Source organism: Cupressus sempervirens, chromosome 1 (assembly GCF_028749045.1).
Source record: "Cupressus sempervirens isolate cs-2001-9-10 chromosome 1, ASM2874904v1, whole genome shotgun sequence".
NCBI lineage: Eukaryota > Viridiplantae > Streptophyta > Pinopsida > Cupressales > Cupressaceae > Cupressus > Cupressus sempervirens.
Genome location: NC_143118.1, coordinates 650,283,904 through 650,306,929, shown reverse-complemented (window position 1 = coordinate 650,306,929; position 23,026 = coordinate 650,283,904). Strand labels below are relative to the sequence as shown.

General features: G+C 36.9%; 1 protein-coding gene across 6 annotated transcripts in view; it reads left to right on the top strand.

The window, feature by feature from the left end:
* The first annotated feature begins 6,755 nt into the window (after positions 1–6,755).
* The window catches only part of LOC149579579 (RNA polymerase Rpb7 N-terminal domain-containing protein), a 223,420-nt gene continuing 207,149 nt past the window's right edge, over positions 6,756–23,026 (top strand). For all 6 annotated transcript variants that reach the window (XM_089785989.1, XM_089785972.1, XM_089786000.1 and 3 more), the window contains exons 1-2: positions 6,756–6,907; positions 7,000–7,126. The gene's annotated coding sequence lies outside the window, so the exon portion shown is untranslated. The remainder of the gene's footprint in view (positions 6,908–6,999; positions 7,127–23,026) is intronic.

Below are 23,026 nucleotides of genomic sequence, written 5' to 3'. Positions count from 1 at the left end.
TTGGCTCCCAAAATAGAGCATAAAAAATTAAGCCCATGAAGAGCCATAGAAAAGTTCTCTTCAGAAAGACCCAAAAAAAGAGCAGTATAATTTGCAAATTGAGCATTAATTAATTCATCTTAATTAGGGAGGGTGATGCCTTTAATAGGATGTCCTAAAGAAGTATCCCTCAAAATATAGAATAGAGCATCAACAACAATGACAAATAGTGAGGGTACAATAGGGCAACCTTACCTTGTAGATCTCTGCAGCATAATAGGTTCAAAAAATTCTCCATTTATCTTAATAACTGTGGAGGCATCTTTAAACAAAATTTCAATCCATTTGCAAAAATAGTATGGAAATCCAAAAGCTTTCAACATGCCAAGCACAAAAGGCCACTCCACCCTATCATACGCCTTCTCAAAATCAAGGAGAATCATAGCCACATCCTATCTACTATCCTTGGCCCAATTCATGGCTTCCCAACTAGTGATAAGATTCTCCAAGATATATCCGCCTTTGATAAAACCTGTTTGAGTGACTGAAACAATGTTCTTAGTAATGTTTGCAATTCTTCTAGCCAACAATTTAGCAATAATTTTATAAGACAAGTTGAGAAGGGTGATGGGTCTCCAGTTCTTGACTGATGATCTATCTCCTACCTTGGGGAGCAGTTTAATGATTCCTCTATTCACATTACTGCCCAAAGATCCATTATCAAAAGCATCGTTATAAAATAGAAGAAGCTCTTCCCCAATCCAATCTATATTATCCTTATAGAATTCAACAGGCAGACCATCCATACCTGGAGATTTGTCATTAGCCATGGCCTTGATAGCCTCATGAATCTCTTCTATAGTTATATTTCTACTCAACTTATCACTCTCTTCTATTTTTATTTTTAAAAATTATGTTTATTGATAATTTTTAATTAAAATTTAACATTAACATTTTTATTATTATGTAATTTTATTTTAAGTATTTTATTTCAACTTACTTATTATCTTAATTTAATATCTAACTATTAGATTTTCATCTAATACTAGCTCTAATAAATATTCTTAAGTTTTATTGTTTTTATTTTTACACTCGTTATGAAATGTCCCTCTTCTGATTTTATATAATATTTCAAGCCTCTAATCAGATCTTTAAGATCAAACAACCAATCTTTCAAAGATCCACCAATTTCTCAATAAACCCCAAATCGGGTATGCCGAAAATAGTGCCAAAAACTTCACAGCTTCACATATTATTAGTAAATCTGAAAGTGGACATTTTTATAGAAATTTCAGCAGCATAACAGCCTACAAAATGACATTTTCAGATCTGTATAACATTTACACAACAACTCCCAAACGGAGGATAAAAACAAAGCTCATTGGGCTCAAGAAAACAACATAGAATAGCCCGAAAACACCACAAAAACACTAATAATCTATCACAGAAGTATAATCACGACAAAATACATATATTAAGCTCTATTTTAACATCTAAAAGTTTGAAATACAGGAGAAACCCAAACTGATATGAAATACTCAACCAGAAACACCAAACTCTTACAAAAAAACACACCCGAAAAACCACAAATTTGCACTGTTCATCACAAAGGAAAACTTTGCATGAGCATGCACATGGAATGGCTTCAAACTCCCCTCCTTAGCCTTCCTGGAAACCTACAGACTCCCATTCTTGGGTCTCCTTCTCCACAGGTTTGGCAGCCTCTGAAGAATAACAAAGAAATGAGCAAAAATCAAGTTATGAAATCAGCCCAAAATGCCTCCAAACCCCTTAAAAGAGGGCATAACCCTAACTCACGTTCAAGAGAGGTTAATGGAACATATTTTAATAATAATTTTCATTTATTAGTCCAACGGTTTCCAAAGATTAACCCCATTTTTCTGAAACTTCACCTTCTTGGGCCTGCCTGCCTTGACAAAAATTATTATTTTTAATTATTTGAAAAGGGACATGACAAGTCCTCCCCTCCCAAATATGGCTTGTCCTCAAGAAATGGCTGAACAATAAAAAAATCAATCCACCTGGATCCCAAATGTAGTCATGAACTATACTACTATCAATTAACACAAGCTCCTGCAATATAACCAAGAGGAATCCATAACCAAACTGACAATTATAGCTCAACCAAACTCCAAAATCACCACTACCACAGTTAGAAACCCACGAGACACAAACTCTTAGAACATCAGAACCCAAGTAAAGTGGACAAATCAAATTGCCAACATAGTAAATACCATCAATGCATCCCACTAGCCTATACAGAATGTACAATCCAACTCTGCAACAATGGTGAATGCTCTCAAATGAAACTGTACCAAGTATGGAGAATCCACACACTGTACAACTCTTGCAGTCAACACAACTTTGCAAATCACCGGCCATTGTCTCATAATTATAACTCCCATGCACTGCTGATGGTGAAAAGACATTACAAGATAAATAGCAAGAAATAGAACCTAAACCAAATTTGCCATGAACAAGTGATACAACCCACTGTGACTGACCACCAGCTAAGTCAGGAGATGTCATAGCCAAAGGAGTAGAATCAATAACAACAACTGCTGAAGTATCACTCCCAAACTCCTGCTCTAAGTCATGTATTATCAAGCTGTCAACTGTAGAACCTATCACCATGTCATGCCCATCACAACTCTCATCCCGAGGCGTCAAGCCATCCCATAACTAATGACAAGCACTATGAACCAAAGTACATCTCTGTATCATCATCTCATCAACATGGTCATCAAAGGTAAATTGATGAGCATACCTCACAGTGTAATGCCGATAGAATGCACCAATCTCAGTCAGTGGCTCAGACTGCAATCCAGATGTAACTAACTACAATTGATCACTAACCAAGTTGGAACTGACTACTACCTCTGAAGACATCACCAATGGAGTAGTATTACTAGCAAGAACCATGCCAATTGTTGGCTCACCAACATCACACATGATCTTTGATACAACATCTCTAGTCTTCGTGCCATCAGTACTAGAGGTCACCACCATGTCAGGCATACCACAACAATCTGCTGCAATACCCAACTCAACTGAACCTGACTCTAGTGGGGACGAACCAGATATGCTAATGTTAGTATCAAGGATGGATGCATCCCCATCTCCACTGTCTTTGACAATCTTGACCATGGACATCCTCAGATCACCAGACACCATAGCTTGTGACTGTATAGAATCTGGTAAAGACTGTAGTTGCTCTAACTCCATGGTCACCTTAGCCAAATGAAACTGTGACTCCTTGAAAGCCAACTGTGTACTCTCAAGAATCTCAGAAGTCACCTCGAGTTGCTGAGTAAGCTCACTCACCTCATCTTCCTTGGCCAATAATGCGTCATATGCTGTACTCCCCCACTCCGTAAGATAATCTCTATCAGCTACCAACTGTGTATAATTCTATCTCAAAATCTGACTAGCCTCCCATAAAGAGTGGATCTCTATCAAGGAAAGATAACTGCCTTCCCGCTCATCACTAGTAGGAGAACCCCATCCATAAACTGCTAACAACTGACAAGTAGCATCGAAATGCTGGCAAGCGATAGCAATGTCTCGCTCACTAACTCTCAATTGATTAGACACATGATGGCACTGTCTAGACTATCTCCTACAAACCTCCTCTGATGCACTGTCTAAAGGAATATCCTCAAAGTTACTAGTCTCTAGAGTATTACCATCCATATCTTGTGAATCAAATCCAAAGCTCATATCAACATACGAAGTATCAAAAACTATAGCACTGCTGTCCAACTCCTTTGTACCAAAAGAAACTATCAAGGAAACTAAGTCTTCAAAACCGCCCACTGCATCCTCTTGGATGTCATCAATGCCAATATGATCCTGGGACTCATTTGTACACACTGCCAAATATGAAAGATCATCAACACATTCCAGCAAGTATGGTCGAATGGATATATGAACAAAGCCCAACACCAGTGTATAAAAACTAATACCAACATCAGACAAGCTGCTAGCACAAGAAAAGCCAACACCGTGCAATCTGCTAATCAAATCCATGATAGCACCCAAACAATCATTGCTACCAAAAAGTGTTAAAGATTTCCAGTCAACTGAATTCCAAATGCCAATATAACAATCTTGAGTCCATATCCATAAACTATAATCAGTTGGTAACTCAAGCAAACTCCTCACCTGAGTAATATGACCAATACCAACTAATTCCACATACCTATCTGACATTGTCCCTATATCCTGGATGTGAATGCAAGATGAACTCACAACATTATCAATGTCCACATATGATCTATTGTTCACAGAAAGCTGAGTATTAGGAGTACAAGATGAAACTAAACTCAATTCCATGCCATGATTATCCCCATGTCTCTCCCAATCTTGTAATGCCAATGGAGTATTCACCAAAGAAGCTCGAGTGTCCTCAAGCTCGTGAGAAAGCCTGTCAACTTCCTCCTCCTTCCTCCTCAAGGCATCTGAATAGTCTTCGACAAGGCTAAGAAGATGGTCACGATCTGATAGAAGATGTAAATAACTCAACTTCATCGTTCCCATTCCTTCCCTAATCGCTTGTAAGTCAACACAAGAAGACTTTGCCTGAACTCCCTTATGTCTACCCTATAACTGAATCATTTGAATGTGATCCTCTATCATATCCCGCATCCTGTCATGATGAGATAATGAAGTTACAATACTATCTTTGTTTACCTTCAGCTGACTGGACAAATCATGTCAAGTACTACCTGCCTCAACCTCATGTGACGAAGCATCTAACTGTGTCTGGTACTCTTTCTCAACAAAGTCATGAATGCTCAATGTCTGCTCATCTCTACCAGGTATCTCACCATCATGCACAACAACATCCTCATAATCATCATCTAAACCCACTACCTCCTGTGGCAGAGTAGAATTTGAGACCTCTGCCTGGCTATAAGCTAGTTTCTCAAACTCCTCATGCAAATTCTTGGTAATTGTGTCATCTGCCCTGTGAGAAAATCTGCCAAATAGAAATCTAGTCAACTTATCCATCTTAGCTGGGTCAGAAAACATGTCATTCATCATATGGTGGTGCTCAACCAACTGTTTAGACATGTCATGGCTTATTTTTCTAAGTTTATCTCGAATGTCTAAATAACCATCCTTTCTACTGTTCTGACTCTGGATATCAATTGTCCAAGATCGTGTCCTCTGAGACTTTGTACTATACCTGTCCATTCTAGATAAAGTAGAGTGTAACCCCAATAGGTTATAACTTCTTCAAACACCAAGAACTAATATGCAATTGATTAGAAGTAGCATGCAACCATAGATTTTGACATGCAGCTGATTAGAAGCAACATGCAACCACCAAATTCACCAAGAACTAACATGCAAATGATTAGAAGTAACATGCAATCATAGATTTTGACATGCAGTTGATTAGAAGCAACATGCAACCACCAAATTCACCAAGAACTAACATGCAAATGATTAGCAGTAGCATGCAACCATAAATTTTGACATGCAAGATTTGGGTAGTTGTCAAAACTGACATGCAAACTTCTACAAACCCTCAGGCTGGCAAGATCATAGCTCTGATGCCACTGAAATGTCCCTTTTCTGATTTTATATGATATTTCAAGCCTCTAATCAGATCTTTAAGATCAAACAACCAATCTTTCAAAGATTCACCAATTTCTCAATAAACCCCAAATCGGGTAATGTCGAAAATAGTGCCAAAAACTTCACAGCTTCACATTTTATTAGTAAATATGAAAGTGGACATTTTTATAGAAATTTCAGCAGCATAACAGCCTACAAAATGACATTTTCAGATCTGTATAACATTTACACAACAACTTCCAAACGGAGGATAAAAACAAAGCTCATCGGGCTCCCGAAAACAACATAGAATAGCCCGGAAACACCACAAAAACACTAATAATCTATCATAGAAGTATAATCACGACCAAATACATATATTCAGCTCTATTTTAACATCTAAAAGTCTGAAATACAGCAACAACCCAAACTGATATGAAATACTCAACCGGAAACACCAAACTCTTACAAAAAACACACTCGAAAAATCACAAATCTACACTGTTCAGCACAAAGGCAAACTCTGCATGAGCATGCACATGGAATGACTTCAAACTCTCATACTTAAGCTTCTTGGAAACCTACAAACTCTCTTTCTTGGGTCTCCTTCTCCACAGGTTTGGCAGCCTCTGAAGAATAACAAAGAAATGAGCAAAAATCAAGTTCTGGAATTAGCCCAAAATGCCTCCAAACCCCTTAAAAGAGGGCATAACCCTAACTCACGTCCAAGAGAGGTTAATGGAACATATTTTAATAATAATTTTCATTTATTAGTCCAACGGTTTCCAAAGATTAACCCCATTTTTCTGAAACTTCACCTTCTTGGGCCTGCCTGCCTTGACAAAAATTATTATTTTTAATTATTTGAAAAGGGACATGACACATTAGAAACATCGATGCATTGAATTTCTCGTTAATATGATCTTTGAAACTTATTATAACGATTTCTTTAATTCTTATCAATTATAAATTATTTTTTATAATAAAACTAAATTCAGGATTCCATGTAGACTTATTTTGAATTTTCTATTGACCAGTATCAATTTTTCTAAAGGTTAATAGTTTTTTTAAAGAAAAATCAAAGAAATGCAAATAAATTTAATTTATAGAGAGTGGGTTGGTTCAATCCCATAACACCGGATCTTTCTGTAAACAGCAATATAAAATAGTTGAACGTCTGCAGTGCAATTGTCACTGCCCGTTGCCTGTTTGAACGCCCAAACACAGCCATGGCGTAGTGATGGCACACAATTACATCTGTCAGTGCAAGCAATCCTTCACATTTTGCAACCGCGGAGGAAGAAGAATACGAACCCACGACTTTTCTTTGAGTATTTGCAAGGTATGCTTTCTATTAAGCAGCATATAACGGTGCTGTGTAGCAATAAATGTGGAATCTAATGCAAGATAAAACGTTATGCATCTTCTTTTCAGGTGTAGCCGAATCTGGTTTACAAAGGCTTCATTAGTGTGCCGAGAAAGAATTGGAGGGATATATTGAGGTTGAAACTGCTGTAAAAGATTTTAATGATTTCCGTACAAAGCTTGCAGGTCTTATCAGGTATTTTCCAATTCCAAATTAAGTTTTGCATATGTTTACCTGTTTTTAGTGTATCTCCATTATCCTTGAGGGGTTTTTATTGTTGCAGTGTGACCCGTAATTATTTTGGTTCAAGCGACAGGTTCTCTATGTCATCCTTCGGAAACATATCCAGTGCATAGTTCCATTTTAAGCTGAACAGAAGAACAGTAAAATTGTTTTTGGCTATTTCCTTTTTGGGACAAATAACAGGGCTGGAATTATCAAGGAAGTCCAAGGAAACAAGAAGCTTGAATAATTGTACCTTGAACAAGCCAATAAGTACTTCTGATATCTATACAAGATGATAAAAACTGGGTGAAACAAATTTTAAACTGGTTCTAGCACGTTCCTCATTACTACTAACCTAAGTCACAGGATTCACCGAATTTTGTCCATGAAGTTCAAATTTCAGCAAATGTTTACCCTTTCTGAACTTAATCGAATCTTATGATATTTAATATAATACTGTTATTTATAATAATATTATTTTATTTTGATGTAATATTGAGTTATTTAGTTAAATTATTTAGCAATGTCAAACAATTTTGTGGATATATTTTTTATATTTAAGAATAAATAATATAAGTTAAATTTAATGTCGATTTTTTTCCCAAATTTTTACCCTTGCCGAAATTCTTTCGAACTTTATGATTGACAAAGTTGAATTTGAATTTGAACCTTGTGACTTAGGTAATAACATCCTAGTGATCTGGAATTCCTTTTAAGTTTGTTAGGGACACCATGTGAATTCGGTACTAAAATCAGTAGCAGACCTACATCTAATATAATTTGGCAGTTCATGTAGAATGTCATGTATAGTTATTCTGGGACAGTTTGGAGGACATATACATAGTCCCCTACAATAGCTATTTTAAGGACTTGCTTCTTGTGATATATTATACCTGTTTCTGATAATGTTGGGATTAACTGTTCATGCTACAGTAATATTATTGCAGACTTCTGAAAATTAATTTTCTATTTTCATTCGAAAAAGTTTTATTAAGAGTTTGTGTGAGACAAACATCATACTCAAGAGGACCTTACGTTCTTGTATCGAATTGAACCCTGTGTGCTTGTATCCTGTTCTACAGATCTAACTTTAAATTCACGCCTCTACTTGTCCTCGTCAATTTTGGAATCTTGAATTTTTTACTCAGAATGGTCAATAATTGCTGCAGGATTCACATTTTCTTTATTTCCAATTCAAATTTCATGATTTTTTTCATGAATCTCAGAAAGGGTTTCTCCCTTTTGAATTGTGAGAACAAACTTTTACAATTAGCAAAGTTTTCATAATCTCACCCTCAATTTTCAATCCTAGCAATCACAACATTTCTACTCATGAATTGATTGAAATTTCCATCCGGACTTGACAAAATACCTCAAGCCTTCCCAACTAGAAGGAGACTAAAAAACCCAAACTATTGCCAAGCTAAGCAAAACTAATAAACACCTACAACAAACTGAGCCAAAAAAGCAGAAAGAAACGGAGGTTGTCATTTGCAATGGGGCATGTGTGTTTACAACGCAATATATAGTTCTATTTTATCTTGTCTCTCTTAACAAATTTCAACTTACTCCTGAAAGTTTGTGGTCATTTATCTTGTAGCAATTTAGCAACTATCTCAATACAACGCTCAAAACCTATTGTTATTACTCATCAAAATCCTTTTTGGATCTTACTTTAGTGAAATTGAAAATTAAGATAAAATGGAAAATCTCTCAGAGGACCTAGGCTTGTAGCCCAATAGTGCCACAAGAACATTCAATATATAAAACATTTTTAAGTTAACAAATTATGTTGGGTGTTACAAAAATACTTATAAATGACTCAAAGGTTGAATTTAGTACAGTGCCTTCCCAACCACAATTCTAGATTTATGCTCTATATAACAAACCACCTTTTTAATAAAAGTGGAAAATAAAGCCTCCTTTTTAATTATAATATAGTAAATGAAACATTACAATTGAGATATAACATTTTCTGTTCCACATAAAATTTACACTCCATACGTAATAGTGCCAAAAATTTGACCACTTAGTGGCATACATTGTAATCATATACAACCGATTGATGGGTAAGCTATACAAAATTACCCTTATACAATTAACAAAGAGCCTATACATTTGATGTATCACAACAAGATTTGTTATTGTTCAAACTACCAATGCCTATATACAAGCTTGAAATCACAGACACATGCCTAGGCACAAACATTCTTCAAGGAAAGGGGTGGGACGATGACAAGGTGAATGATGAGCCGACCAACTTCCTCATCCACCACAAAGAGGTCACTATGAGTGCCAACATGCAAACCTGGTCTCCAAATTCTGCGAGGTGCCTGACCAAACTTCAGAGTTCTTCCTCACCCACCAGTCCCGCATTGTCTTCCCCTTCCTCCATTGGCTCCTCCACGACTGTGACCCTATCCAGCTCTTTGCCTTCCTCACCTTTGCCACTTCATCTCTTCCCAAGCACCCGCCAACTGCAACCAAAATAATTCAAGGTTCATTTGGCTACGAGAATTCCTGCTGCCAACTCAAGCTACTAGTCATACAAAAAATGTACCAATAGGGCCTATACCCTCCTTGCATCTTGTCTCCTTGCTAGGATATCACCCACACTTTAATGGAAGAGGAAAGGGTGCACATACGGTTGGAACCCCAGAAACCCCAACCAATCTCCTTGGGATGCCACAAATCCTTGGCTTGACACTACAAAGTTCAGGATGTTGTCGAGGCCTATTCTCCATTTTGGTTACACAAACCTCTCAACAATGTGCTTCACCTTTCTTTGGAGCCAAATTGCAAACCCCAGGCAAAAGAGAGAAGCCATCTCCAAATTGGTTCTCCAACTGAAATTTGAAATTTCATATTCCACCCCTAATAGAGCCCACATAATGTTGATGAAAAATGGGTGGGTTGAGGCGAAAATGTTCCTCAATTCTTTTGTGAGAGGTCCTTTAAAGGCCATTTTCTGCTTCATTGCTCGAAAGGCGAAATTTGCTTCCATTTTTCTTGTCCTTCCTTCACTCTAAAACCTCAATTAGTTTCTTTGTCCACTCAGAATGATTTGGGGAATTTAAAACAAGAATGTTTATTGGGCACTTCGTACCCTGCATTGAATGCACCACCAAGGAAATGTGCAAAGATAACACAAGTAAATTTTGCTTGCATCACCTTCCATTATATTAATTGCACCCTATCCATCTCCATCTTTCAATGCTTTTGCCAACTCAAGTTGTCCCATTGCATCACTTCACTCAATCATAGTGATGGCACTGTCCTCCAGCCATTATATTGCTGCCATGTGACTCCCCAATTTGGACAATGAATTGGCTAGTGAATTTCCCTATTGGTAGATATGAGAGTTTTTGATGTTTTCAAAAAAGCTTAGTTTTTTTCTTACAACCTTGACCACCTTTTGTAGTCTCTATGTGTATAATCTTCAGCTGTAATAGCATTCACTATTATTGGGGAATCACCCTCCATATGCAAGTTCTTTAGATGAAGCCTTTGTGCCAATTTAACCCCCAACAAGGCCACCTGTACTTCTTCTTTATTGGTCCCTACCCCTAGCGTTTTTTTCTCAATGGCAATAATATTACCATTGGAATCCCCTAGTTGCTCCATCAAAGTTCACCTTGACCCATCCTTCATCTGAAATTTTCCATTACACCTCTTCCCTTCACCTTTTGTAGGATTAACCCTTATACACCCATAACCGGTAAGTTTTGGTAGGTAACACTCATAGTTTGATAAGCTTACTTTGTGGAAAGAAGTTAAATAGTATTATAGATAAACAAATTTATGTGCCACTTGGTGCATTTCAACTGTGCAAATAATAGAATCTAGAATAAATAAAAATCTGTGTAGTGATTGCTTAGGAAGATTAATTTGATGCAAGTGCATCCGGGCACACAAGCAATTGGCATCAACTAAAAATATTCAGGTTTGGATTTTTAGTTTTGGTTTAGTTTTAGATTGCTTTAGGCTTTTAGATGATGTTTTCTTCAGGAGGCATACTTGAGAAAAAACTTGGCCAAAGTGAAGATGCCATCTCGTTTATATTTTAATGGATATTTGAGGTGAAAGTTTGGCGAGAATAGGCTAAGTATCAACTAATTTATAGATTTTCAGTAGAAGATGCCATCTCGTTTATATTTTAATGGATATTTGGGGTGAAAATCTGGTGAAATCTAGCTAAGTATCAACTAATTTATAGATTTCCAGTAGATTTTATAGGTTTGTGAACTACTTGGTTCACCAATAGCTTGGTTTATTGATGTTTTGGTTTATTGAAGACAACTCATTTGAAAACCAAGTTTGCCAACACTGTATTGCTGCTTTTGCTCCCATCGGTTGATCTACCAAAAAGAGAAGAGCTTGTGAATTTGGTGTTTTTGGCTAGAATGGTAGTTGACAAATCGCTTGGTTTTCTTGAAGGCTAAGTTATTCAAATACATTCAGGTTTGGGCAGTTCTCAAATTTGCGAAGTCCTTGCATTGTTGAAATTGAAGTTTGTCAAAGCCTCATCTTGCCAAACAATGAAGAGAAGCTTCCAATAAGTCATTGTTGATTGGTTTTGAGTGAATACATTTTGACAAATAGCTGAAGCCCTAAACTTGCTCACAAGTTCATAGGTTTGTGAAGTCGCCACCAAAGATAGTTTGTGAAAGTCTTATTTCCTCAAAGAAGAAAGAGAAAAAAACAATTCATGAAAAGGAGAAAGGGATCGACTTTCAAAATTGTGAATAAGTCATGAACTTCTTAGTTTGCCAAAACACAAAATCTCCAAAAGACTTAGGGTCAAGGAGGATATGAAACAAACAACCAAGTGATTGAATGATGGATGACATGTGGTGAAAGAAGAAAAGATGAAGGGTGATCATCTAGTAATATAATTGAAGCACAAATGATTGAACTTTGTGACTAGTGTAATATAAGAGCGAAAAGTTATGATGCAAAAAGGGTCTTTTGGCCGATTAAGGAGTTTTAGGCATGTTGGATATTTTGTCATTTATGTCAAAGGTTGATGATTAAGGTCGAATAAATTTTGGAGGAATAGTTGTAGAATGGTTACCAACCATAATAATAAAGCATATATTCAAATGTACTAGAATCAACAGAGTATTTGATACCAATGTCTTATATACCATAGTTGGCGAGGGAAATGAATATATTTTATTTATTACCTAAAAAACAAGTACATCATCCATGTTCCAATGTTCTTAATGGAAGTCGATTGGTTAGGAAGACCAATCGACACATCCCCTCACTACCTAACTACGCAACCCAAAACTATCTTTAATTACATCAAAGTATTATTATGCCCTGCATTTATTCCCCCCGAAAAAGAAGTCATCTTCTAGACGACTACCCGACAAAAAACCAAAAGGAAACAATACTTCAAGTAGGGTGGGAGGACGTCCTTGGACTGGATGCCCCCTCCCGAAGGCACCATATGTTGCACTTCTAAGCCATCTGCTTAGCCCAAACCGCTTGTAGCAGGTGCAAGACGTCCAGTGGATCTTTTTCGACTGATGCCAATTTCTCACCTAGAGCTGCTTTCTCCACTTCCCAGGCCGCTTTCTTTGCTTCCCATTCTGCCTTCATCCTTCTTGTCAATTCCTTTTCTTGTTAGAGCTCCATGAACGCCCCTTTAAACACTTCCTCCATCTAAGCAAGTGATCGCATAAGTGGTGGTTGCTCCGTTATAATAGGTATGATATGTCTAGCCATCCTTATGCGAACTATCTCCTTGTGCCTGACTCCACTCTGGATGAGTAAACTCCAGTCTGTATGACAGTCTGTCTTCATGGATGTCACTAGGGACTTTGCTGCTCGGACTATGGCATCCAAGTTTTGTGCCTTGGCTTCTTTGAGAATGACCTTGGTGACTTGCTCCATCCCTTGTAACTCCCTAAGAAGCATCTTAATTTTTCCCTCCAGTAACAATTTTGTCATTTTTGTTGCTAATGGCTGCAAGTGCTCACTTTGTGCCTCCACTATTTCTTCAATTTCCATCTCCAAGGGAGGTGATGAAGGTGGAGGCATCATTTCAAACTTACTAAGCAAGCTATCTGCCTCCTCAAAAACTATGCCCCCGACTTGTGTAGCTTCCTTGTCAGTACCTGTTACCTGCATGTGCTTTCCCCTTTGGACTTCCTTCTTCCCTGTAGATTGAACCACTAAAGCAATTGGCTAAGCCACTTCTATACCTTTCGATGTCTTAAGTCGAATATTGTGTGCAACCTTCTTGTGACATTGAAGATCTATCACCTTAGTATGAGGCCGTTGCTCTGGGGAAACCAAGTTTGCTGCTGTTGCTAGCACGGAAAGACTTTTTGTACCCCATTGAAGAAGTTGTCCACTTAGTTCTTCTGTACCTACTCTTTCCTTCCCCTCTTTGTCCTTCAACAACACCTTTGTACAAACTACTTCTGTATCTCCATAATCTTCTGTGTACTAGCATTCTACGTACCAACATTTTTCGTACTAACGTCCTCCATACCAACATTCTCTGTACTAGCATCCTCCATACGAACTTCTTCAGTATGACAAACTATACATACTTCTTCAGTATGACCAACTGTACTGACTTCTTTAGTATGACCAACTGTACATACTTCTTCAGTACAACTAACCATACAAACTTCTTCCTCCCTTCTCTCTTCCGTACGACCAACTAGTGTATGGTTGCCTCCAGTTCGGTCCCTATGTATTTCTGCGTACTTAGGAACAACTCGTGTCAGTGAGCCTCTGTCGGTTGGTAAAAATGTGACCCTCTAGGAGTGCCCTTGAGATGACTTAATTAAATTCCTCTTTGTTTGATTCATCTGAAGAAGATGCTCCTGTACTTGTCTATTCTTAATCCGAACTCCCATCTTCTCCATCTGTGGTTTGTGTTTGAACAAAAGTGTCAGGTGCTCCCATGTGTCTTAATTTCTTTTTCCTTGGCTCTCCCCCTCCAGGACCCATTCCAAATATATCTAGGTGAAACCAATATGCCATGGCCGATTTATAGGGTTCTACTCAGCTTGCTGGTACAAATGTCCTATGCTCTGAGCTACCTGTGTGAACTACTTCAAGAAACAAGGCTATGGCATGATGGGGCATGTAGAATGGTTTATGCTTTAACTGTATGAATTTTCTTAATTTTTCTGACAAAACTTGCGCCTAGCTGTAAACCCTTCCCATATTTAGAGCATTCACTATGGGTAACATCTAGATGGCAATATTAGACGTGTGCTTCCACCAGTAGTTTGCTCTTCACTAGGTCTACAATACACCTCCATTCTTCATTGGCTATAAATATTTTCTTTAGCCTCTAATTGTTATTCTTACTCAAAATATTGTCCCATTCATGTTCTGTAAGATCATTCTTGCACATCAGCCCTAGCCATTTCTTCTTTTCTTCCATTGTCATCTTTGTTGGATTTTTTGTTGCATCGTGACCTTTGTTAGGAATGCCAAAGACTAGTGTTATATCTTTTGGAGAATAAAGATAGTGAAGATTTGCTGAAAAATATTGGATTACAGATTTATGCCCTTTCTTGTCAACAATATCCAGCAACCATAGTTCTCAACACAAGGTCAAATTCCTTTAAATAAAAAAATATTTTATCTACCTCTGCTTTTTGTAATTCCTCCTTGAGCACATGGTTTTCCTCTGCATTTTCCCACCATGTCCTACATTCGCTTCTTGTCACGCTCTCAAATGTGATGTCGGCAGCTGTAATATTGTCTACATTCTTCCCCTTGTCTTTCTTCATGGCCATTTTCTTCACCTGCAAGATTTTGTCTTTCCTTGAATCACTAAGGGCCCGTTTCGTTGCTGGTGTACGAATTGGAAATTAGAATTGAAAATGGGAAGGGGAATGGGGATTGGAAATGAGAATTGTGATTTGTTATTATCTATTTGTTTGGTTCAGCAAATTGAAATTGGAATTAAAATTGACCTTGGCTACAAATTAAGTGAACTTCTTTCTCAAATCTGCCATCACCAAACATTTTTATCAATAGAGGATGGCTTTGTTTATAGTGTAGATAATGTAAATTTTCTGCAAATGCTGAACTTGAATCAGACTTAGATTGTAAAAAAATTACATGGTATCAGAGCTCTGGTAGACGAACGTAGGCTTTGCAAATTAAATAATCAGACTTGATATAGATCTAGTATCATTCTCCTATCTTCAATGGCATACACAATCAGACCCAAGGACAGGTTTGATGGGAAAGAACATTTTGATGCTTGGAAATTCAGAATCATGATGCTTCTTGAAGAAAATGATGTAAAACAATTGGTTGATTCAGCATCCAGACAACCCACTGTTGAACCTCATAAAACTATCTGGAGTAAAGGAAACAGGAAAGACATACAATTCATATTAGATGGGGTTAAAAATGATATAGTACCCATGCTAACGAAACATTAAACAACATTTGATATGATGAATGCATTACTAAATGCATATGAGGTTAACAATGCAACTAGAGTTCTAGCACTAAAAAGACAACTAAATCATATACAAATAAGGAAAGGAGAATCGATGAATTCTTACTTCCTAAGGGTTGCTAGTTTAAGAGTTGAACTTGCAACTATAGGAACCATCATTAATGACATGAAACTAACACTAATGGCTATAGATGGATTACTAGATTCATGGGAAACATTCGCACAAGGAGTAAGTGCCAAAGATAATCTTCCTGACTTCAATAGACTTAAGGGAGATTGTCTTCAGGAAGAATCCAGAAAACTTAAGGAGGAAAATTGAAAACGGAAGATGAAGAACTTCATGTTCTTAATAGAAATTCTTATAAAGGCAAGAAGAAGCATTTCAAGAAGAAAAAGGGTCATCAAAAGAATGACAAACCTAAGAAAGATCTATCCAAAATAAAATGCTTCAGATGCGAAAAGTTTGGACACTACAAATCTAATTGCCCTAAGAATTCTAAACAGCAAGTGAACTCTACAAACATTACTAGGGAAAAAGATAACTATGATCCTGAGAATCGTGTATTGTATTTGGCACTATCAAATGAAGTCTCAAGTAAAGCATGGGTGATTGATAATGGATCATCTGGACATATTACAGGATACAAAGAAGCACTAGACTCTATATCAGAAAAGGTTAATGGCGAAGTCACCATCGGTGATAATTCAACACATTCTGTCAAAGGAATTGGAAATTGCACTTTGAAGCTAAAGTTGGGAAATTCTCTTCTTCTCAAAGGAGTACTCTATGTACCAGGAATAAAAGGAATCTAATCTCGATTATAACACTTGAAGATGATGGGCATAATGTTGCATTCATGTACGGTAAAGTAATAACCTGAGCTAAGAACTCATTTAAGAAAGCAAAATTGATTGGTCAAAGAAAAGGGTATTTGTATGAATTGAATTCAGAACCTAGTCGATCTATTCAAGCCTTAATTCATGAAGCTATTGATATAAACGAAATATGACACAGAAGCTTAGGACATCTAAATTTCAAAACCTTATCAATTATGGAGAAGATGGTTACTGGTTTACCTAAACTGAATAAAGATCACTCAAGCATATGCAAATGATGCCCTCTGAGTAAGAACACTAAAAGTCCATTTCATGATAGCACAAGAAAAACTAGCAATGTTTTGGAATTAATCCACTCAGATTTATGTGGACCTATGTTTGTTCCTTCTCTTGGAGGATTCTTGTACTATATACTTTTCATAGATGACTTCTCTAGGAAAATTTGGATATACTTTTAAAGTGTAAAGATTCAGAAGAAATCCTTAGGAGATTTAAAGAATTCAAAAACTAAACTGAGAATTTATCAGGATTCAAAATTGAAACTCTTAGGACTCATAATGGGGGAATATACCTTAGATTTGTTTAAAGAGTTTTGTAGAGAAATAGGAATAAGAGGGAGTATACCATTCCTTACAACCCACAACAAAACGGGGTAGCAGAAAGGAAGAATAAGACAATTATAGAAGTTGCAAGAGCTATGATATTTGATCAAAATCTAGAATATTAATTTTGGGCAGAAGCCTCTTGTATTGCTGTCTATATTCAAAACAGAAGTCCTCACTCCTACCTAAGAGATAAAACTCTTGAAGAAGTCTTTATTGAGGTTAAACCTAATATAAGTCATCTTAAGATTTTTGGGTGCCTAGTATACATACATCTTCCAAAAGAAAAGAGAACTAAGTTAGAACCCTTCGGGAGAAAAGGTATTTTTGTAGGGTATAGTGAAACATTTAAAGCATATAGGTTTTTCATACCTAGTTAGAAAAATATTGAACTTATTAGGGATGTAATTTTTGAAGAAGATTTAGCATTCAAAAGAGCCCTAAATTCTGGAGATCCCTCTCCCTTACCTAGTTCTGAAGAAAATGTTGAATCTGAGTCTTAGAGGGAGAACATTGAAGAAATTGAAGATGAAATTCAAAATCTAAGAAACTCAAAATTTTAGGAAAGACCACTTTGGGCCATTAAGGCAGTAGAGGAAGCACAAGACTTTGCTGCATCATCTGGAATAGTCAAAGAAAGCAAAAGACCCAAAAGATTTTCGAGTTATACAACAAACATGAATGATTTGTCTAAATCAGAACCAACCAATTTTTTAGATGCTATTAAACTTATAGCTTGGAAAGATGCTATGACAGAAGAATACCAATCCTTTATGAAGAATGATGTTTGGGAAATTGTTCCAAGACGTGAAGGAAAATCTGTTGTTTCTTCCAAGTGGATATTTAAAATAAAGCATGTTGTTGACGGTAGCATTGAAAAATATAAAGCTAGATTTGTAGCCAAGGGATTCTCTCAGAAAGAGGGGATTGATTATGAAGAAACCTTTGCTCCTGTTGCTAGATACACCTCTGTAAGAGCAGTCCTAGCCATTGCAGCATCGAAGGAATGGAAAGTACATCGGATGGATGTAAAAACAACATTTCTGAATGGAAAGATTACAGAAGAGGTATATTTGGAGCAACTTGAAGGATTTGAAACTTATGACCCAAAAGTTTTTGTTTGTAGGTTGAAGAAAGCTCTCTATGGGCTTAAATAGGCTTCAAGGGCTTGGTACGAAAGAATTGATAAGTATCTAACTGGCTTAGGATTCTCCAAGAATGAAGCTGATCCAAATCTATATTATAAAAGGGATAAAGATGATATGGTAATTTTGATATTGTATGTTGATGATTTACTAATAACTGACGATGATCATCTCATAGATCAATGCAAGAAAGATCTAATCAGAGAATTCAAGATGAAAGATTTGGGACTCCTTCATTACTTCCTAGGACTGGAAGTACAGCAGAATTTTGACAACATTATACTTAATCAAGGGAAGTATACATTAGATATCTTGAAGAGATTTTGAATGTGGAACTGCAATATGTCTTCTCCAATGGAGACTAATCTACATAAACTTAAAGAAGTAGCAACAAAATCACCTTCCGTAGATACTACTCTCTACAGACAGATAATCGGGTCTCTTATGTACTTGGTAAATACAAGACCTAATATTTGCTATGCTGTTAACGCCTTAAGTCAGTTTATGTGTGAGCCAAAGGAGATTCACCTAGTTGCAGTTAAACACATTATGAGATACTTACAAGGCACACTTAACCTTGGGCTCAAATATGAGAAAGTTGACTTGGATTTATATGGATTCATAGACTCAGATTGGGGTGGAAGTGTTAAGGATAGAAAAAGTACTTTAGGATGCTATTTCAGTTTAGAATCAACAATGATATCATGGATATGCAGAAAACAGTCTTAAGTAGCTCAAAGTTTCACAGAAGCCGAATACATTGCAACAGCGATGGCTTTTTGGGAAGCAATTTGGCTTAGAAAGTTACTTGTGGGATTATTTGGTCAAGCCATGAATCCTACTATTATTCATTGTGATAATCAGAGTTTCGTCAAGCTTTCTGTGAATCTAGTTTTCCATGACAGATCCAAGCATATTGAAATTCCTTACCATTATTTTAGAGATATGGTAAATAGGAATACTGTAAAACTAGAATACATTTGTATTGCAGATCAGACAACAGATATTCTTACCAAACCTCTCTCTCGAGTGAAGATAGATCACTTTAGGAAAAGACTTGGTATGGTTGAATTATAAAATTTTGTATTATTTAAATTATTAATAAAATAATTTTATTGTCAGGCTATTGACTGTTATGGGCTCCACCATCTGTATTCATTATTTAAGAGGTGACGATCTCTGAGATAATGAATACTTGTATAAAAGACATTATGAGAGATGACAATCTCTTAGATAATGTGCTAAACAGTAGAGTTCTATTGTAAGATTTAGATGAGTTCAAGATTACATTGTGAAGTGGACATTGCTATGTCTATAAATCACAATTTGGATAAAGGAAGAATTTTATTATTCTCCGTAGTTTATCCTTTGTTCTGGTAGATCTTAGGATCTTGTTGTGATATACGAATGTGAGTACCTATGAGTCACAACTTGGATAAATGAAGAATTTAATTATTATTCAGATTTATCTTGTACATTGTATTCTTTGCAATACTGTTATCACTAGTATCAGTGATATGTCATATCATAGGTTTAGTAATATGACATTGTATCATGTGTTCAATGATACCACATGCTAAGAAGATTCAGATAGATATAGAGTATCGATCCTTGCTTGTTCATCTTAATTGATGTTGCTAGATATGATATCTCTCAGTATGATTATCAAGTTAAGAGGGAGTGTTAATTCCGTAACTTTCAATCATGCTGATCTGATTATAGATCGTATTGATTCGGTCTTGCATTAAATTGGTATGAAGTTATTGTCTTATCCTTTTATTGATATCGGCGCCTATCTTGGAGTATTAGTTTAAGGACTAACTAATCACCTTGGTTAGTTTAGATACTAAACTAATAATTGCATGGAAAATTGCCGACTTTGAGAAGATGAGTCAAAGGAGACTTTGGAGGGGACATGTCCTTTGTAAGGACATGCCCCTTGATCTCTATATTTAATAAGGGTGTGGTTGAAGTCTAAGGACACACAAGAAACAATAAGTCTGCTCCTTAGTCAATACTGCCCTAAGACTACTTGCAGAAGTGATAAACATTTCCAGAATTATATCTCTCCATTCATTCAAAATTGTATATTGAAGATTATCTACAACAAGCATAAAGAAGGTACAATCTAAGTCTGATTCAAGTTCAGAATTTGCAAAAAATTTATAGATAATGTCATTGTTAAAAGGAGGTCTTCCTACTCAAAGCTGGCCTCTAGAGAAGGCAGACACGAAAATATTTTGGCTTCTTTTTCCATTTGAACGAATAAATAATGCTACAAGGAGGTGTTGCATTAGCAATTGTTTCAGTGCATTTTGTGAAGGTGTGTTGATATATATCTTGAGGCCAATTTTTTGAGATCTGGCAGCGATAGTTTGATCAACAACAATATCCCCTCGTTCGAATATCAACAACTATGTTCCTCCAATTTGGTTTATTGTTGGAGCTCAACAGAATCAATTACCAAGGGCACATTTTCCTGATTTGGACTACATTGAGACTTCCAAAGCAGATGATCGGTGTACATGATGATTCTTAGAATTGTAGAAACAATGGGAATGTATGCCTTTTTTTATTCACCAGAAGCTATGCGAGACCCACTACAGGAAAAGACAATAAGGTCTTCTGTGGATGAATTGTTCAAAGCCACAAGATTCTACTTACATACCATAACTACCATGGCATTTCTAAGGTTAAATTGTACTAGTTTGTGTAATGTGTGCAATAAAATACGATCTATTACCATATGCATAGTAACAACCCTTTTTAAGCCCATTTGACCTGCACATATTGCATGGGATTTAATCTTGGCGCTTAGTAATAAGAGAAGGAATTCTGTTTGAGAAGCAAAATAATAGAAGAGAAGGGAATCTGTTTGAACCGTCCTCCTGTAACATTTGGCAGTCTTAAGCGGAGTTAAAACTTTGATTAAATAGTCAAAGGCAAAACGAGAATAGAAATAGTCTATTCCAATAACAATTTTTTTTGGAATGGACATATGTTCATTTTGGGGTCAAAATGGGAATATGTTTCCCATTCCCAATTCCGATTTGGTGGACCAAACAAAGAATACAAAACAAATTCTAACTTTCAATTCGTATTCCATTTGTATTCCAACAACCAAATGGGCTCTAATTGTCTCTTTGCTTGGATTACTAATACTTGTTTTCACCATCTTGTATTTTTTGTTAAATGCCCTAATTGTCATTGCATCTTCAACCTTTGGACTATCCCTTCTACATAATTGTCTCCTTCCACATGTTTGTGTGTAATTCCTTCTTGGTAGTGATCCCCTTGGTCCGAGCTACTTGCCTTTTTTTTGTACTACCCACGTGCAACTTCTTGATCTGTATGCCTCATGGTATGAACAATTCTTTTATGTGTGGATTTTTTTGCCTGAATACCAACTCGTAGAGCTCATAGGTTTGTTTGTAGCCCTTGTACGAGGGCTTCTTGTAGGGCTCGTACGAGGTTTTTTTGTGGAGCTCGTACGTGGGCTTGTATAGCTCCCCTCCACTTGATGTCTTCGCGTACACCTCCAATCTCTGCGTACAATGGCCCTCCAATGCATATGCATATGCCTCCAAGGTGTAGAGCTCACCTCCCCTTGATGTTGCTATGTACACTTCAAGTAGATGTTTCCATGTGCGATGGCCGTCCAATGCATACACTTCCAACCCTGACACCTCCAATGCGTATGGCTGCACTTCATACCCTCGCAATGCGTATGCTTGCAACTTGTCACCCTATGGGTACTGCAATTTGATCTCATGCAACTCCTCCAAGTATCGCTCTAGCCTTGCGTGGATTAACCTTAGATGTTCCAAAGCTGCGTATGATTATTCCTTTATGTCTCCAGCTTGACTTATATATCTGGGTGATTTTAGGGTTTGATTCTCTTGTTCTGCCCTTAGTATTTTCTTTTATCTCCTCCTTTACTTTTTCTATTATTTCCTCTCTTATTCCCTTCTAGTGGCCTTCTCCCTTTATGTCTAAAGAATAGATAGAAAAATCCCCCTTCCTTTCTTTATAAGGTTTCAATTTAGACCCACTGACTAGGTCTTTTAGAGGATTATTATCTGAGGTTGACAACTTTATTGCTTCGTTTTCCCTTACCTCCATTATCTTGTATGGTCCTAGCCGTCATACTTTGCTCTTTCCCGACTTTATTTCATTCGTACCATTATACTTGAGTGCCAACTGTCCTGGTTTAAAATTCATCTTCTTCAAATGAATATCATGCCAAAATTTCCATCTTCGTTGTGCCACTTCAGTAGCCCATCGAGCCATTGTCCTTCTTTCGTCCAATATTAATAAGACACTGAGTCTTTCGCTTACACTCTCCATATCCCCTAACCTGTGTTCAACTACAACTCTTAGGCTGGGTACTGCATATTCCACTTCATTGGCATCACGGCCTCTTGCCCGTACATTAAGTGAAAAGAGGTTTTACTAGTGGTGGCCTTGAAAGTAGTCATGTACTCCCATAGAACTGCTGGAAGCCTTTCCTCCCAATCTTCTTTTCTGACTCCACATGTCTTGTATAGGATGGTCAGTAATATTTTGTTTGTAGCTTCCGTTTGACCATTAGCCCTGGGGTAGTAAGGATTGGAAAAGGTATGAAAAACCTTGTACTCACTTGTCATTGTCTTGATTACCCAATTCACAAAGTGTACTCTTTTGTCACTTGTTATCTACAGGGCTATGCCAGACTGAGTCACTATCTGTACATAGAAGAATTTGGTTGTACTTAGCGCATTGTTGTCTGGGAGTGTTCTCGTCTCTACCCATTTTGTGAGATACTCAATTGCAACCACTACAAAGTCTTAACCCCAGC